The sequence below is a fragment of the Panthera tigris genome, chromosome A1, assembly GCF_018350195.1.
Source record: "Panthera tigris isolate Pti1 chromosome A1, P.tigris_Pti1_mat1.1, whole genome shotgun sequence".
Classification (NCBI taxonomy): Eukaryota; Metazoa; Chordata; class Mammalia; order Carnivora; family Felidae; genus Panthera; species Panthera tigris.
The window spans coordinates 2391295-2410389 of record NC_056660.1 but is presented as its reverse complement, the minus strand read 5'-3'; the positions used below and the strand labels follow the sequence as shown (position 1 = coordinate 2410389).

General features: G+C 45.1%; 1 protein-coding gene across 12 annotated transcripts in view; it reads right to left on the bottom strand.

Moving 5' to 3' along the window:
- FGF9 (fibroblast growth factor 9) overlaps positions 1-19095 on the bottom strand; it is a 94374-nt gene that overhangs the window by 41650 nt on the left and 33629 nt on the right. For 6 of the 12 annotated variants that reach the window (XR_006215383.1, XR_006215509.1, XR_006215517.1 and 3 more), the window contains 2 exons: positions 1739-2781; positions 209-1321 (listed from right to left, as the gene is read on the bottom strand). The exons of 1 other annotated variant lie outside the window; for it this stretch is intronic. The gene's annotated coding sequence lies outside the window, so the exon portion shown is untranslated. Of the gene's footprint in view, positions 1-208; positions 1322-1738; positions 2782-11308; positions 12834-19095 lie in introns of those variants that run through there. 5 more of the 12 variants (XR_006215418.1, XR_006215531.1, XR_006215404.1 and 2 more) reach the window with 5 other exon arrangements.

Below are 19095 nucleotides of genomic sequence, written 5' to 3'. Positions count from 1 at the left end.
TCCCTACTTCTGATGGAGAGCCCAGGGGGTGTCTGTTTCCTCAACTCTAGAAGAGGTCAGACATTTTCAAACCAACTTTCCAGGTTCCTCACCCTTACAAAGCTTCAAAATCTGGCAAAAGTCTTTTTTTTTAATGTTTATTTGGGGGGGGGTGCAGAGAGAGAGGGAAACACCGAATCGGAAACAGGCTCCAGGCTCCGAGCTGTCAACACAGAGCCCGAAGTGGGGCCCTAACTCACGAACCGTGAGATCATGACCTGAGCTGAAGTCCGACGCTTAACCCAGGAATCCCAAAATCTGGCAAATGCCTTAAGGCCAGGAGGAAACAGCCATGTGCTTGAAGCGGGCCCGATCCCCCAGAGGCATCTTGCTTTTTGAGAACATAAGCCTGTGGGAGGTTTCATTTGCCCCTTAGAAACTTTCAGCTTCACTTCCCCGCATCCTATGAACCCTGAGAACTCAGCAAACGTCTTGTGGAGAAAACCAGCTTTGAGGGTGAAGCCCCTCAAGTTTGTAATATTTTCACACTAGGCCCCCAGTTGGTTAGAGCTTTGTTGGTTTCTCTTACCTTTACAAGGACCCTCTGCCCGAGCCACGCCTGATCCTCAACCTGTGCCCAGAATCAATAAATGTCACCAGGGCCAAAAACATCTGTGCGTCTGCAGCTTACCTGCAAACAATTTCTCTCTCTCTGTGATCTTAGTTCATCTACTACTCATTTCTTCCACAACCCAGGGGCGCCTTTCCAGATCTCATTTGTGTAATTTCTCTGGTTTTTCCTAGTCGTTACAGTAGAGTTACTGGCCGGCCTCAGCTGACTGCACAGTATCCACAAGTAGAAGTTTCACATTTTATTTCTGAAGATGACAGGATTATTACGATAAGGATTCTACCTTATATGTCATGATGTTTTGTAGTTTTCGAGGGTGTGACACATCCACTATCCCAACGTTTACCAGGTCCGTGGCGTAGGGTAAACTAGGGTACCCGACTCGGCGGGACATCTGTGAAGCCACACCCGTTGGGCACAACCGCCCACGGGGAAGGGAGGAGGGTTCTCCTCCGTTCTTCTGAGACCTGGCTTGTCTGCAGTCCCTCTGTATGAAGGACATGAAAACAAATGGGAGCTTATTTGCCAGGCTACACAGCACAGTCTCCAACAACTGACTCACGCTTGTTAGTCTCCGCTTACAAGAATGCTTGAATGCACGCAGATTCAGGCTGATTTCAGGTTATTGGTGAATCACCTGAGATCTTCATAAAGGTGGGTTTACAGCACTTATGAAACATTCACCTCAGACAGCATTTTTCCACCGGGTTACTGATGGGAAGAAATGCAAAATCAAAACAAAAAACAAAAAAACACACAAACAAATAGAAAACAGAGAGGGGGACAAACCATAAGAGACTCTTAAATACAGAGAACAAACTGAGGGGTTGCTGGAGGGAAGGTGGGTGGGGGGCCGGGCTAAAAGGGTGGTGGGCACTAAGGAGGACACGTGTTGGGATGAGCACCGGGTGTCGTGTGTAAGAGATGAATCACCGGGTTCTACTCCTGAAGCCAAGACTACACTGTATGTTAACTCACTTGAATTTAAATAAATTAATTTAAAGAATAATAGTAACATCCCAAAATTTTCTAAGGAGACACACACACACACACACAGCAGTAAAACTGTACCCTTTATGAACCTCCCGGCACATTAATTTCATGAATTATGCTGGTATGTAAACTTACCTCTAGAGAACCATGCTGGCTTCTCGATATTACAGAGCTGGGAGGATACATTTATCCTTACTATCTCTCTAGACAGGTTTCCCAAGCTGACCTTTCAAAGAGGTGGAATGTACACCATCTTTAAGTACCTTCTAGATAGCTTCTGCAATTCGACAAAGCCCCTGTCGCTGTGGCAGAGTAGCTGCTATTAAGCTGAGCCGGTCTTCGGCGTGGTCGCCGGCAACACTCACGTGGTGTTCTCTGGAGGAGATTCGGGAAGTCCCTATGGTCAGAAATCCTCTCCCAGCATCAGTGCAATTCTTGTAGAAATCGGAGAGGGGAGGAGAGCAAGTCTTGGTCATAAACTGGTCAAACCCAGAAGAAGCACAGTTGATATCAGCTTGTGTACGAGACTCAAGAATAGTTACACAGCGTGGGTTCAAAGAAAAGTGAAAACTAGAGCCACGCTCAGCACACGACATCACCACAGACAGTAAATGCTGGGGCGGGGGGGGGGAGCATTATTATTCGCAGTACACGTGAGGTCCTTGAGGGCAAAGGAAGTAAAGTCATGTTTTCGTGCTGTAATGTGATCACACGCGATTTTAATCAGCCATATTTGGGAATTGTTTATTTATTTTTTTCATGTAATATATTTAATGTAAGGGAATTGTTTATTCTAATGTGGCACGATTTGCTTCAGTACACAGCAAAACAGCAGAAGGTCCTTAGTATTTCTGAGTATACCCCCAATGGAGAGAATGCTGTACTCGGAGTTACTTCTTCACGTGAAAAAGAGATTCAGCTCGCTGTGCTCCTTCTTAATCTCTGAGCATTTCTTTAATCGTAGCTGAATTGTACTTATTCATGCACTCAGTTATTCATTTTACTTTGCGTCCTTCCAGTGGACTTGGATGATGATGTGGCACTTTGGTCTGTCCGTGTTAAGTATGTATCCGATTACGTGGATTTCGAGTGGGATGGTTACCAGCGACTCACCCAGAGCCCCAAACCGTGGCTCTCCAGAGTTCACTTTTCCTCAGTAAACATCATTGGGATGTGACCTAAATTTGAAAACAGAAATTGAAGTAAAACGTGAAAAAAAGGCGCGCTTCACTTTGTCGAGTTGCGGGAAAATACTGACGCCATACGATACAATATGGAACGAGCTACTGAGTCTTCGCACGTTCTTTCTCACAGAACAAGATGAACAGGAGTGCTCTCTCAACCCATCAATGCCGTTAGCCACGAAAGAGAAGATGGCGTAAAGCAAGCAAAACACGACTGCGTGGCAAAGGGGAAAGAGCGTATTTTTCCGAAGGCCTGCCATCGGGCAGACTGCACGAGCTCTTCAGGGACTCCCAGGCCAGTTTCCTCATCTGTAGCCCGGGGATGAAAATACTCGCCCTATGCTTGTTTGCAGGATGAAAAGAGAGCCCGTGGAAAAGGCCGCGCATCTGAAAGGGCCCCACAAAGTTCCACCTTATTAATGAGCGCTCATCGGTTTTGCTTTTTTCAACAGAAAACTAAATAAGCAAAGGGAAAATGAGACTTATGAAGATGAAGTCGTATCAAGAGAGGAAGCTGGGAGAAATTTTAAACACAGCGTGACTGCCTCTGCACAAAAACATCTGCACGGGGTGGGGGTTCAGGAGGAGAGGAGCCTCCAGGAAATGCGCCGAAAGCCGACCCGAGTCACGTTCTGATCGCGAACGTGAGTGTGTGTGCCTTCCGTTTTCCACATTTTCAACGGTGTGTTTAACGTGACTTATATGAGAATGCTTTTTTTTTTTGAAAGCCAGACGGTGCCTTTTTCACAGAAATTCCCCACTTCCTGGCAAAGACATCTAAAGTGTAGATGCTCCAGAGGTGTTTGTAGCCATTGCTAGTATGACGTGCTGCATCCAACTCATCATTTATTGAGCACCACGTGCCAGACTCCAGAAGGAGACAGAATACATGAGATGGAGGCCTGTCTTCCTTCTGTCCCTGGATAATAAACGGCGTTGTTCTTCTGTTGTAAGTCAGCTTGAGCATTAAGGCTTAAGGGGAAACAGAGGAGGGAGCGAGAGAGGGAGGGGGAGGGAGAGATACATATTCCAACAACCGTGAGGGCCGGCAAGGCGAGTTCAAAACCTGTGGGGCAGGCCTGCAAGCCAGAAACTCGGGAGCAAAAGCTGAAGCCCTGTGGACAGACGAAAGGTTTCCCACCCCAGGGAAACCTCAGTTAATGTCGTTAAAGGCTTTCAACTGATGGGCGCAGGCCCACCCATATTATTCGGGATAATCTTTACTTCGAGTCAGCTGATTATACGTGTTAGCCACGTGTATGAAACACCTCAGAGCAACACCTAGACAAGCGTTTGATTAAATAACTGGGGACTATAGCCTCGCCAACTGGACACATCAAACTGACCCTCAGGGCCTCTCAATATTCTCTCCCACCCATGCTAATTTAGTTAACGGGACTACTTTCTCAGCTCATTTCAGACCTCACCAAACACAGAACTCTTAGGAAATAATGCCCTGTCTTCCTTCCAAGGCCCGCTTAACACAACGCTTGGTCGATTGGGACCTTTACACTTGACATATTCTTACTTCAGGTAGGTGGTTGCTTTAAATTTGGTGACAACCAACGTAGCGAGGCGCTGCAAAAATCGGTGAAAAGCAAAATCCGCTCCCTGTGAACCACAACGTCAACCGTGAGGAGGCCAAAGGTGGAGAAGGGCTATCACTCCCACACTCCAGGCTCCAAAGGTTTTCGATTGTTTTTCTTTATCAAACTTTATTTTCATTAGACGATCTCTTATTTAAATTTATTTTAGCCTATGGTCCCTTATTTATGCGACTAGCCTTCCTCATGCCATATGTGTCTACACCAGGGGTTCTCAACTGGGGTGGTTTTGCACCCCCCACCCCCACCCACGGGGCTTTCTGACATTCTCTGGACACATTTTTGGTGGCTACACTTGAGGTTACACGGTAGAGGCCGGGGTGCTACTGAACATTCTACAGTGCACAAGACAGGATCCCACAACGAAGAATGATCCATCCCCAAATGTCAACAGTGCGAAGATTAAGAAACCCTGGTCTAGACGATACTGGTATGAGTTCTGCCACAAATTCTGATCAAGTTCCTCAAACACTAGGTCTATGGAGAAAATAAGCTTGTTAAATTCCCTTAATCTGTAGTTTCCGAACTTGGCTGAAATTACTCTTTAAAATCATGTCAGAGTTTTTGGTGATTTTTGGAAGGGTAAAATGAATAAAATATGTTCACTTTTAAAGTGGCTGAAAATATTAATGTTCTGAGTCAGTGAAAGTTACTGATTGTAGTTAAACTATTAAAACTTTAGAGGCGGCTGGCTGGCTCAGTCTGTAGAACACAAAACTCTTCATCTCAGGGTCATGGGTTTCAGCCACACGCTGAGTATAGAGATAACTTAAAAATAAAAATCTCGGGGCGCCTGGGTGGCTCAGTCGGTTGGGCGTCCGACTTCGGCTCGGGTCACGATCTCGCCGTCTGTGAGTTCGAGCCCCGCGTCGGGCTCTGTGCTGACAGCTCAGAGCCTGGAGCTTGCTTGCTTCAGATTCTGTGTCTCCCTCTCTCTCTGACCCTCCCCCGTTCATGCTCTGTCTCTCTCTGTCTCAAAAATAAAATAAAACGTTAAAAAAAAATTAAAAAAAAAAATCTCTAGGGGCACCTGGGTGGCTCAGTCGGTTGAGCATCCGACTTCGGCTCAGGTCACAATCTTGCAGTTCATGAGTTTGAACCCTGCGTCGGGCTCTGTGCTGACAGCTTAGAGCCTGGAGCCTGCTTCAGATTCTGTGTCTCCTTCTCTCTCTGCCCCTCTCCTGCTCATGCTCTGTTTTTCTCTGTCTCAAAAATAAATAAAACATTAAAAAAAAAATTTTATAAAAAAAAATAAAAAAAATAAAAATCTCTAAACCATTACAACTTTAAATATAGTAGTATGTATGGTTTAGTTTATCATGAAACATAATTTACATTATTTTTTAAATAACATATTTATTTAAATATTTAATTTAAATATTAAATATTTAAATAACATATTTCAAGTGATTTATTCAATTTTCATTCACTATTTTTTTATATTTATTTATTTATTTATTTATTTATTTATTTATCTATATAATTTATTGTCAAGTTAGCTAACATACAGTGTATACAGTGTGTTCTTGGTTTCAGGGGTAGATTCCCATGACTCATCGCTTACATACTCATCAGTGCTCATCCCAAGTGCCTTCCTCAATGCCGGTCACCCATTTTCCCCCCTCCATCGTCTCCCCATCAACCCTCAATTGTTCTCTGTATTTCAATCTCATGGGTTTGCTTCCCTCTCTGTTTGAAACTATTTTTTTCCCCTTCCCTTTCCCCATGGTCTTCTGTCAAGTTCCTCGTATGAGTGAAAACATATGATACCTGTCTTTCTCTGACTGACCTATTTCACTCAGCATAATACCCTCCAGTTCCATCTGCATTGTTGCAAATGGCAGGATTTCATTCTTTCTCATTGCCAAGTATTATTTCATTGTATATATAAACCACATCTTCTGTATCCATTCACCAGTTGATGGACATTTGGGCTCTTTCCATATTTGGCTATTGTTGAAAGTGCTGCCATAAACATTGGGGTACATGTGCCCCTATGAATCAGCACGCCTGCATCCCTTGGGTAAATTTCTAGCTGGGTCATAGGGTAGTTCTATTTTGAGCTTTTTGAGGACCCTCCACACTGTTTTCCAGAGCGGCTGCACCAGTTTGCATTCCCACCAACAGTGCAGGAGGGTTCCTGTTCCTCCACATCCTCGCCAGCATCTGTAGTCTCCTGAGTTGTTCATTTTAGCTACTCCGACCAGTGTGAGGTCGTATCTCAGTGTGGCTTTGATTCGTATTTCCCTGATGAGGAGTGAAGTTGAGCATCGTTTCATGTACCTGTTGGCCATCTGGATGTCTTCTTTGGAAAAGTGTCTTTTCATGTCTTCTGCCCATTTCTTCACTGGATTATTTGTTTTTTGGATGTTGAGTTTGGTAAGTTCTTTATAGATTTTGCATACTAACACTTTATCTGTATATGTCATTTGCAAATATCTTTTCCCATTCCGTCGGTTGCCTTTTAGTTTTGTTGATTGTTTACTTTGCAGTGCAGAAGTTTTTATCTTGATGAAGTCCCAATAGTTCATTTTTGCTTTTATTTCCCTTGCCTTCAGAGACGTGTTGACTAAGAAGTTGCTGCAGCTGAGGGCAAAGAGGTTGTTGCCTGCTTTCTCCCCTAGGGTTTTGACGGTTTCCTGTCTCGCATTTAGGTCTTCCATCCATTTTGAGTTTATTTTTGTGTATGGTGTAAGAAAGTGGTCTAGTTTCATTCTTCTGCGTGTTGCTGTTCAGTCCTCCCAGCACCATTTGCTGAAGAGACTGTCTTTTTTCCATTGGATACTCTTTGCTGCTTTGTTAAAGATTAGTTGGCCATACATTTCATACATCCAATTCTGGGTTCTGTATTCTATTCCATTGGTCTATATGTCTGTTCTTGTGCCAGTACCATACTGTCTTGAGGATTATAGCTTTGTAGCAGAGACTGAAGTCCAGGATGCTGATGCCTCCGCTTTGTTTTTTTTTTTTTTTTTCAACATTACTTTGGCTATTCGGGGTCTTTCGTGGCTCCATATAAATTTTAGGAATAAACCTAATCAAATATGTAAAAGATCTGTATGCTGAAAACTATAGAAAACTTATGAAAGAAACTGCACTTGATCTTAGCCAAAAGGCCGAGAAGCGATTAAAATAAATCGAAGAAGACACAAAGAAATGGAAAAACATTCTATGCTCATGGATTGAAAGAACAAATATTGTTAAAATGGCAAGACTACCCAAAGCAATCTACATATTCAGTGCAATCCCAATCAAAATTGCACCAGCGTTCTTTTCATTTACCGTTTAATTGAACTTGTATTCAAAATCTATTCAAAATCTATTTCATCTCAAAAGTAAAATAAGAGGAAGTTTTTTTAACCTATAACTGTAGCACCCTCATGCCCCATGAATGTAATTCATAAGTAACACAACATATATTTTTCTGCTAACAATCCAATATATTTATCACTAAAAAAAAAAAAAGAAAGGTCAAAAATACAATGAAAATTGTGTGGTTTTTATCATCCATTGTATTAGTCAGGGTTCTACATATGCATATACATAGAGAGATATTTACTACATAGAATATTATTAGACTTTATATATAAAGATTACATATGTATGAAGATTATTATATAGAGATAGATTACATGAAGAGACTTATTATAAGGAACTGACTTATGTGATTACAGATGCTGGTCAAGTCCGAAATCTGCAGAGCTGACATTGTAGTTCACGTCTAACGGCTGGAAGCTGCCAAGTGGAAGAGGCAGTGCCTAGTTCAAAGGCTGTCTGGCTGAAAGATTCTTTCTTACTCGGAGAAGGTCAGCCTTTGTTCTACGCAGGCTATACACTGATTGGCTGAGGCCCACCCACGTTTATGGAGGGCAGTCTGCTTCAACTCAGTCTACCGATATAAATGTTAACCTCATCCAAAAATACCCTCACAGAAACACCTAGAATAATGTTTCACCAAATACCCGACATAAATTGACACATAAAATTAATCACTATGGCCATTCAGGAGAAAAAAAAAAGACACCTGGAAAAGGGGGAAAAATTATAAATAACTTATAATATCCAAGATATGGAAACAACCCAAGTGTCTTTCCAAAAATAAATGGACAAAGAAGATGTGGTGTGTATATATATATACACAATGGAATATTACTCCACCATAAAAAAGAGGAGATATTGCCATTTGCAACAACACAGATGGACGGATGGACCAAGAGAGTGTCATGCTAAGTGAAACAGGGCAGACAGAGAAAGACAAATACTGTATAATTTCACTCGTGTGTAGAATCTAAAAAACAAAACAAATGAATAAACAAAAAGCAGAAATCAGAGAGTAAACTGATGTTTGCCAGAGGGAAGGCGGTACAGGGTTGGGCAACATGGGTGAAGGAGATTGGCGGGAGATCCAAGAACAAAAGGCACAGCATAGGGAACATAGTCGATGATATTGTGACAGTGCTGTGTGGTGACAGATGGCAGCTACACGTAAGTGAGCACAGTATACCGCACAGAACTGTTGAATCACTATGTTGTACCCCTTAAACTAATGTCACATTGTGTGTCAACTACACTCAAAAAAGTTTTTTTAATTAGTAGCAACTTAACATCAATAATAAGAATTCTAGTTAAATAGAATAATTCAGCCCCGTGGTAATAGATAAAACCGTTATTTTTCTAGTGTGGTAGAGACTGTTTAGAGTCACGGAAAAGTTTCATAAATACCATTGGCCAGGCTCGGCCATTATATACATGAATTATTACAGTACCTTGAGATATAACTCGTCCAGGCCTAAAGATTCAAATCTATTTAGTATACTCAAGTACCGACTTATCAGAGCCATACAGTGGAATCACATAATTGGAAGGAAACTTTGTGATTATCCCCAAGTCCCCCCAATAGTGACAAAGAAAAGCAAGACGTTGATTTAGATTTGTCTTGAGTGTTTGACAGAGCCTTGATGTGGGATACTTTAAAATAATAAGCCTATAAATATCGGACTGGGATTCGATGCTGACCACAAACAAATGGGAAACGTGCAAACTTATGTTGGCACAAATCATGTTTCACTACTCCTGTTTTTTGCTGATGTCAAGAGTACATTGGAGAGATTGCCTTGTAGTCCGTAGAGTATGGTTAGTATCAAAGAAACCCCAGGGGTAGGTCTCAGTCCTGGCTATGCCTCAGAATTATGTGTGGAGGAACATAAAAACATAGCCGCTTGGGACTCATCTTGGACTCTCTGCTAATTTCCCTCCCCTTCTGGCGACAATGCTAATCTAGAGTTTTACTTTAACTTTTGACTTGCTTTATGTAGACATGTCCAAAGCAAGAGAGCAAAAAAAAAAAAAAAAAAAAGTATTAGACATGAAATTATGATTTTTTTTTTTTTGCCTACAATTTGGGGACCTATGTTCTCAAGGGACACTGCCCCTTACTCATCACTAAAATACAAGCCCAACCAAAAGATAGGACTTTCAGTCATGAAAAATAAGACCTTCTTGCGAGTCAACAATGGTCTCTTTCCTTCGCGAGAATTGTTCCACTTTATTTAGCCAAGAATCAATCACTCAATCAATAGTAAATTAGTTAAATAACAACTATTTAATATATACTTATTTATACATTAATTCTAGGCTACTACAACAAACCAATTCTCACAAAGGAGAGAAACTCTTCTTTTCCATATATATAGAGAGAGAGAAAATATATATCTATAATATCTGTATATATAAATATATATCTATAAAAATATATAGAGAAATATATAGAGAGAAATAACATATATATGTTATTGCATACATAATACAAGTTTGCTGTAAAACATTCAGACAGTTCAGAAGTACATGGATTTTTAAATCTCTCCCATCCCTTCATAGGCACTCGCTAGTATTTGATGTGCGTACATCCTTCCAGAGCTTTCTGTAAGTACCCATACATATGCACATATGTATAGGGGTAGTTCTTTAAATGGGAACAAATTACACATAATGACATGCATACTGCTTTTCAAAAACCAGTACTCTGGGGGGTGGGGGCAGAGCGGGAGTGGTGGGGGGTGCCCTGGGTGGTCAGTCAGTTGAGCATCCAACTCGGCTCAGGTCATGATCTCACAGTTCATGAGCTTGAGCCCTGCGTCGGGCTCTGTGCTGACAGCTCAGAGTCTGGAGCCTGCTTTGGATTCTGTGTCTCCCTCTCTGCCCCCCTGTCCCCGCTTGCGCTCTGTCTCTGTCTCTCTCTCTCTCAAGAATAAGTAAACATTAAAAAAAATTAACATTAACATTAAAAAAAAAAAACACCAGTACTCTACCACTGATATCCTCCTCTGTCAGAACAGGCAGACTTCCCTGGTTCCTTTTCAATGGCCGCTTCACCTTCCATAGCATCGATATACCATAATCCACCAATTTTCTCCTATTGATGGATGTGCGACTTGTCAACAGTTTTTCACTCACAGTGCCACAGTGAGCATCCTTTAAACTAGACACAGTCCACCCTGAAGTCGGCGCCCCTCCTTGCCCAACTGCAGGGAGTGGTGTCTGAGACACGGAGAGCTGTGCCCTGGGGTTGGGCAGGAAGACCTGCCCCAAGTTTCCTTTAACTTAGTTCTTGGTATTCCGGGCTCCCTGATGAGGCTTTCCTTGTATGTTTATACTAGTTCAATTCTAGCCAATAAATATGCATTGAGCCCCTACCAAGTGCATAGCCCTGTGCTGGAGGCTAGGAATTCAATGCCACACGACACACGGTCCCTGCCCTCAAGGGTCTCACCACAAGGCGGTGGTGGGTACCAATCTAGTAGTAGCAAGAAACGGCAAAGGCAGAAGGAAAGTAGGTAGAATGGCCGCACTAGGCCCTGCTCTTACCTGCGCTAAAGCTTTACTAATTATGCACCCCCCCCACCCCCAGACAAACCTACCTGGTCTCTCAGTCACTACCTAACATTCAACAGATGAAATCACTCCAAGAACGCGTCAAATAGTTCTCCTCTGGGTGATATGTTGACTATATATCTTGGAACCTAAAAACAAAAACAAGCAAAAACACCCAAACAACATAGAAATATATATTTCTATGCCACATACAGGGGCATCATGTGCGGTGGGGTGCACATACAAACGTGTCTAGAAGTGGTGAACCAGCCTCCTACATAGATGTTGCCTCAGATGGAGGAAAAATGTCCCCTGTGTGTAAGCCCAACCCTCTACCTACACGTTAGACACAATCCACATTTGTTCTCTAAATGTACAGGTCCATGTACGGTGCACTATTCTGTGTTTATCTCCCTTAGACAATGTATTGCTTATTGACGTTAAATAAGTTTACAGCTATTTCGAGTTTTTAAAGGTGGAAGAAAGCTGAAAGATAGTTCATGCCCAGCTCTGGGAAGACCACGCGTAACTTATCTCATTGTTTTTCCTTTCTTTGGCATTGCATTCCAGTCCTCGTTGCCATTCTTCCATATCTTCGAGTCTAGATTTCTTTCCTAGCAGCTGGCATGGCTCCTGCCGTACCACCCTCCTTGGAGGTGGCCGCCGTCCCCTCCAAGATAACAATTCTTCCTATACTCGAATCCCATCAGAAAGTCTAGTTTCAACTGCGTCTTCCCAAGCTCCATGACCCTGAGTCCCTCACTTCGCTTTCATTTTCCTCACCGTCCAAACTTAGGCGAGATGTTTGGATTTTCACTGCCACTTTCTACTCAGTAGGACATGCTCTTCAACACCACCCAGTCGTTGAGCCCTGCAAAGTCAGGGGCCTTTGTCCTGGTAACCAATGTGTCCAAGTCCCAGGAAGAGGGGCTGCGCCATCTTGGGTGCTCCACAGAGATTTGTTGACTGACTGAACGCATGTCCCCGTCCCATCTTTCCATGTTCCCAGGCCGATTAGATCCGATACGTGGGATGTTACGGCATTCGCTTTGCCTTCGTTTCTGCTTTCTAAAACGCAAGGTGATGTCTTTGTGCCAAGCCCCAACTTTGCCATTATTAATAAGGAAGCAGGGTGTCTAGCATTATAGGTCAATGAACGTTGACACTTGGGTCAGAAACCAATTTTTGAAAAAAGGCTAATGCTAACATTTTTCTTTTCCTTTGTGAGTGATTATCTTCTGTTCAACTTTTGTCACGGAGCACAGTGATTTCTAGAAGAATGTCTTTGGCTTGGAAAAGCCAGGGTAGATTGACTCTGAGATAAAGTAAAAGCTACCTCCTTCACGTTCCCTTTACCCCAGGTAGGTTTGCTGTCGTCCCCTAGATTATGCAGAAAGGAGGGGAAAATCTGAAAGAGGAGTCTGCACAGCTATGAAGGCTCCATTAGACCTTGGCAGAGGCCCAAAGAGACCACCAAGCTCGCTCATAAATGCACAGTGTCTAATAAAAATGTGATGATGATTATTATTATGCATTTATTGAGCAGCAAAAATGCGCTAAATTTAAAAATGTACGTACTCTGTTATTCATATCTCCTGATGGGTATGTAGAAACTGCTGGCTGTTTGTTTTCCCCAGTAATTAGCACGTTGTTTTCACAGCCTGATGGCTGCCAATGGTCACCATTCTGCCCACATGCTTGAGGTTTCTGTGGCCCAAGGACGACACCTAACCCCCCAGCACCTCACACCCGTAAGGCTTTGTTGTGGGCCAAGTTCCAGTCTATGATGGAGTCGATACGGCACAAGCATGTTTAACAAGTCCCTTGGATTTTTTTTTTCTATTTCTCCAAAGAAAAACATTTGAGCCTTCAAACTGAGGAATTTGCTTCTTCACCCAGAGATCACACACGAAAGTGACTTCGAACCTTAAATCTACTTCTCGTTCAGAAATCACTGCAGGAAATCACCAACATCTTAGGCAAACTCCCATTCTAGTTAGAGAATAAAAACAACAACAAATTAGTTCCTGGGGGATTTTCGGACGCTTTCAACAACCATTACTTTGCAAGCACTTTATCCACTCTTAGGCAAAGTGTCTTAAAAATATAGCCAATGTTTAATAAGAGGGAAACCACAACCTGTATTGCAAACCAGAAATAGGTGCCTTGTGAACTGCCTGCTTTCTCTAAATTCTGCAGTGAAAAGAGTAAAATCAGTCGATAGGAAGTTCTTATTTTAAATTAGGTGAAGTCTGCAATTTTTCCTTGTGCTCCCTCTTAAAAAAAAAAAAAAAAAAAAAAAAAAAAGCTACAGGTCCCTGAAATGACTCAAGCCAAAGCAGAGAACGGATATTACAGGACCCGACTTGACCAGGCACACCTAAGGCCAACTGCTCAAAACCTTCCTTCCCTGCTTGCACCTGCAATTATTTTCATGCAAATAGTGTTAAGTTAAATTGGCCACTTGTGAGCTGAATTCAGCACTGTCTCCTCATTCTGAGCGGATAAGGGATCATCTTCTAGGGAAATTATATTTTACGAGCAATTTTTGTGTCTGCGTGCTACGGCTGGAACAACACTTAACCCTGAAGATGACAGCAAGAACATTTTTTAAAAACTCCCATACACCAAACGTATTTGCGACTTTCTCTCGTCTCCACTCTTCCGTGATGATGAGTCAGCAGCTATACTATGGGAGCAGACTCCAAAAAGCTAAGACAAATTTGAAGCTTCCCCTTCCCCACCCCCCACACACAAACAAAAACGTCCAGATCTGGGTCAGTCGATTCTGCTCAGGATAAATTACTCTGACGAAAAAGACCTAGCCTATCTTGAAATCCACGCAGTAAACATACTGCCGTCTTCAATTTTTTCCTTACGTAGGTTTTATGTTTAAAGACGTTTGCGGCTCATTCAACACCTATGTCTTTCTATAGAGGAGATGTGGTGTGTGTGTGCGTATTAGGCCAAATTTACCATCGTGCTAATTCCGTAAAAACGAAGGGATCCCATCGTTCCGAGAAAGAGCGCTCATGCCTCAAAGGGGACTGGTTCTTCTCGGGATGGGGGTAGGGTGAGGCCAGAGAGGTGCCCGGGACGGACAGTTGAAGAGGCCCTCGTGCTGGGGAGCTGACCCTGCCCGGGAGGGCCCCTAAAAGGCAATGCCTCCTTACTCACTCTCGGAGTCCAGGCCCTTCTGGGGTCAAGTCGGGGCTGCTGTGACGGCACAAGGCCGGTCTTTCCCACAGGTTGGGTAAAGCCACGTGACCTTAAACTACAGTGGCTCCCACGGCCGGGCCTGGAAGCCCCAGTTCTGTCACCGGAGGGGTTAAAACCTGTGACAGTAAACGAGTCCGGTGATTTGAAACGGCACCGACCGGCTCTCGTTCCCGGCTACAGGCATCCACCCGTGTTGACGGATTCTCATCGCGGGAACCCTCTCCTGCCTTCGGTGCCCCCCCCCATTCCCTCCGAGACGTGACAGGTAACTCTGAAGGCCGCGGCTGGCGGAGGGTCGGCGCCCGTGTGCCGGCCCCGGCTCTGTACTTGTTAAGTGGGATGCCGTGGGTAGAAAAGGGGGCTACCGCCCCGGCGGGAGACGGCCCCGGGGAGAAGGCGCGCTTGCTTTCTCGCCTGCTGCTGCAGTCTTGGTCTTGCGAAGGGGCACAGGTTGGTGTCGCCTCGTGTCTATTTCGGCTTTCTCGGGAGACACGAAAACCCCTCCTAGCCAGCGATGCTGAAGTACCAGTCACCGAATGGACATTGTCACAGGCCTGTTGCTGCTCAATGAGATTAGTCTCTAACTGATGCACACGGGTCTCATTGAAAAGGCTATTCTGTAATTGTTGCCATTAGCGAGGCCACCATTAGGCAGTTGCCTAAACTTCCTGGAGGGACCCGCTGGCGGCTCTGGCCGCCACGGTTCACTCACGTAGAACAGCAGGAGCCGCACTAATTTCCAGTCCCCGTCCATTAGGGGAGAGCAGCCGCTCATTAGAGGTCCTACCCTCTCAACTCCAATTACCCCGAGATAATGACAAAACAGGGAGCACACTAGAAACTTTCAGAGCTTCCCAACCATTCCTCCCATTCATGCTCTCTGCTGATTACATCCACAGAAATCAAGCCCAGACCCCGAATCTTCTCACAGGCGGGCCTGTCCGCAGCATCGGCCATGTGAACGTTGGGTCACGTTAATTTAAAGGCTGAGAGCTTTCATCCACACTTAAGACTTCGAGAAAACGCTGCACATAATAAAGCAGTACAGAAAGGGCCGTTTCGCCCTTTCTCCCCACCCCTCTTCACCTTCCGAGGAGAGCAAATCTCAGAGCCACGTGAGGCAAGTCATCAGTCCCAGAAGGTTTAACATCTCTTATCTTTGCAGAAAGCCGCGTGAACATAAAGCCCAACCTGGCCATCCCTTCTCCCCATGTCATATTAATTTGGGAGTATAAAGGTGGGGGCAGGCAAGCGGAGAGAGAGAGAGAGAGAGAGAGAGAGAATTACTTCCCAGGAAAGCAGGAAATCGCACAAATCTGCTTTAAAAACGGCACCGTCACCCATGTGCCAACGTATCGGCCCTCTAGGCAGAGCAGAACCCCTGAGCCACAGGGACCGCCCTTCACATGCTTTTATCTAGTGTCACCAAAATTTCACTTCTATTCCCTCGCGCTCTGATCCGCTTACTGCATCGTCTGTTTGCAATTTCACACTAAATTCAAAAGCCACAGATTTTTACTTTCAGATTCCTCCACTCACCCTTTTTGGCCACTGAGCGGAGTTTGCGTGTTTGTGTACATGTGTCCTCCTCGCTCGCGGCCCCCTCTGACATGGCGGCCCCTTTCTGACTCTGGCATGCGACCTGCCAGAGTGTCGTGTTACTCACGTCTGAACTTATTAATGGCAACGTCTCCATAGTGCTGTAACTGTCTGAATAAGAAGAAAATGTACCATCCAATTGTTTCGCCGTTTTAAATGGATCAACCACTTGTTTTCCGCGTCATGTAAATATTCTTTCAAATAGGCAGAAGCATGCTCTGGAGACTAGTGTGTTACTGACAGGCCTTGTTCGTAGGCGCTAATGAAGGAGATGTTTTTACAGATAAGCCAAAGAGCACAGAGCTCATGTAGTGCAAGAATACTGTTAGGAGACGCATTTCCCATGGTTTTCTGATGTCCTAATCTAATATCCCCAAGTCCCAGTGGAAAAAATTATAACCGTTTGGAATGTGGTACAACTGTCAAAATTACATGAAGTCAGTTCTGCAAACAGCAAAACATAAGTCAGTCTTCTGTTTATTCTGTGCCAGTACGAAAATATAAACGGTCGCTTCCAGATGGAAAATGGTAACAAAGAATACAGGCGCCCTCTTCTGGAGACAGCTAGCCCTTCCACTTCGAAAACCTATTCGCCAAATCAGAGAGGGTCCCGAATCCTAAATACACTTTTAGACACGTTCCCCTTCCTCATTCTTGCTCGAGCAAACACTTATTCTACCAGGCAGAAGCATCACCAGCTTGTCATTTTCTGGACAAGCAAACGCCTTGCCTCCCGAATCCTTCTTGGCGGACTTACCTGGGCGTGCCCTTAGCCCGGTGAGCTCCAGGAGGGTCTGCCTTCTAGGCGCCTCCTCCGTGGGGATTTCAGACAAGGCCTGGGCCGCCCGGCTGACAGCCACTCCCGCGGGTCCCACCCTTTCGGGACATCCTGGAGCCACAGCTAGTGAAACTGGTCCCTCCCTTTATCAGACACTACATTAATTCTATCTTCATTGTGTGCAAAAGAACCCCTGATGCGGATAAATCTTATGATCACTGTCGTCAGGGAAATAACGGTGCCATTCTTGCATGCGAGGGCGAGGGCCCTCGCGCAGCATTTCTCGCGACAGATGTGCATTGCTAGCTGCTTGGCGGCCTCTCCCCAGACGGCCGGTGCTCTGAGGATGGAGCCCATCCCCTCCTTTGACTGTGGCACTCTCAGGGCCTTGCACAGTTCCTGGCCCACAGCGTGTGCTTAATAACGAGGGCTTGAATAAATAAATTCCACTTCCGTGTCCAACGGTGGCTGGCTTGAAGCCGCAGCCAAGAGAGCCAAAGAAGCAGTACTCACACGGTCACAGGAAGCACAAGGAATCGTGGTTGGGACGGTAAGAAGTCCCCCTTTCCAGCCACAGGAGAGCAGAGGTGAAAAGAGAGAAAAGGCAGGGCAGCTAAACCTCTTTGACTGAAGCGCGGCACGCCCACCCAATGCTGCTGGACCCAAACCTGAGTGGGCACCAGACTCGTCCGGGGGGCTTCTTACAGGTAGCCGGAGGGCCCCACTCTAGAGTCTCTGACTCAGCAGGTCTAGGTGGGTCCCAAGAAGGTGCGGCTCTAACAGGTTTCCAGATGGTGCTGATGCTTTCGGTCCAAAGCCCACCCTTCAAGAACCACCGATAGAAAGCTGTGTCTCTCACCCCGACTGCACATTAGAGCCACCTGGAGATTTTTGAAAACATAGGTTCCCAAGACACCTGAAATCAGAGTCCATGTGGGTGGGACCCAAGCAGCAGTAATTTTAAAGCCCACCCCCACACCCCAGCCAGATAGAAGACTTTTCTAGACAGAAAGGCTTCGCCAAAGTCTGGGGCCCAATGCCTGTTAGGCTATCTGTTTCAGTGACGGAAACATATAATACTTCATCTCTTTACTGCAAAGCCTTCCCCTACACTGTCTCATCTGAGCTTCAAACAATCCTGGGAGATAAAGAAGGCAAAAGTTTTAACTCAATTTTAGAGAAAAGAAGGCAAAGTGACAGCTCTTGGACTTCGATCAGATTTGTTTCTAATGTCAACTTTAGCGTCAAATACACCCGGGATAGAGGTATAACAGAGGCCATGGAAGAGCCGAGCAAAGTGGTCTGGAGATTGGCAACAAGTCTGAACTTAAAGGGAAAAGCGAGCCGTCACAACCCAGGGTCACTTGGTGGAAGCCGGACCCACGGCGGACCGGGTAGAGCCACGGCAACCAAAGAAATGCCTGGCTTCTCCCTTTCTGCCAGATTCCTCCTGGAGCCGTCTTTTAGCCCGGCCAACGTGGAGGCCGCCTGACGTGGGGGCAGTGTGCGAGGTCAGCACAATGGTAAGGATCCGAGTGTAAACAGGCCCACAGCTGGCCACGGGAATGTAACGTGCCCATATAAGCTGGGCAACCGTGGTCAAGTTACCTGACCTCCCAGGAGTGCAACGGGCCTCTCTAGAAAATGAAGATTACACATCTGGGTTGAATAACTGCACGAGGTCATGCAGGTAGCCTCTAGCACAAACCAGGCACTGAAGAGGCACCTCCTAAGCATAGTTTCCATCTCTTCGCCCGGTCCTCTGCTATCTAGGCTGCTGGTGTTCCTGTTAGCTGCCCCACAATCCCAACACTACTGGAAACGATGGGTCCACACATTAGCAATGTCTGAGCTGAGCATTTTCCCACAGTGCACTGCGATTAACTGCCTCCATGACTGCAGACCTCTTCGTCACAAGACGGCTATCGCTGTCACGGGTGAGTTAGATCAGTACTAGAGAAAGGTAGCTACCATGGGATACCGCATCACAGCGTCCAATAGGTGCTGAAGGCAGGGCGCTGGTCAGTTTAAGGACCTGCTTACCATACTGCTCGGAGAAGCGATGCCACTACTGATTAGACAGACACGGAGGTATGAGGTGTAGGCTGGCCCCCAAAATATCGTTGCCCCTGCCGCTCGGTTGGCGGCCACAAGCTGTGGAATTGATCTGCCCTCCCTTCCGATGGGATATCCACGAGAGGAAACATTTTCTGAAGATATTTTCATGAACATACAGAG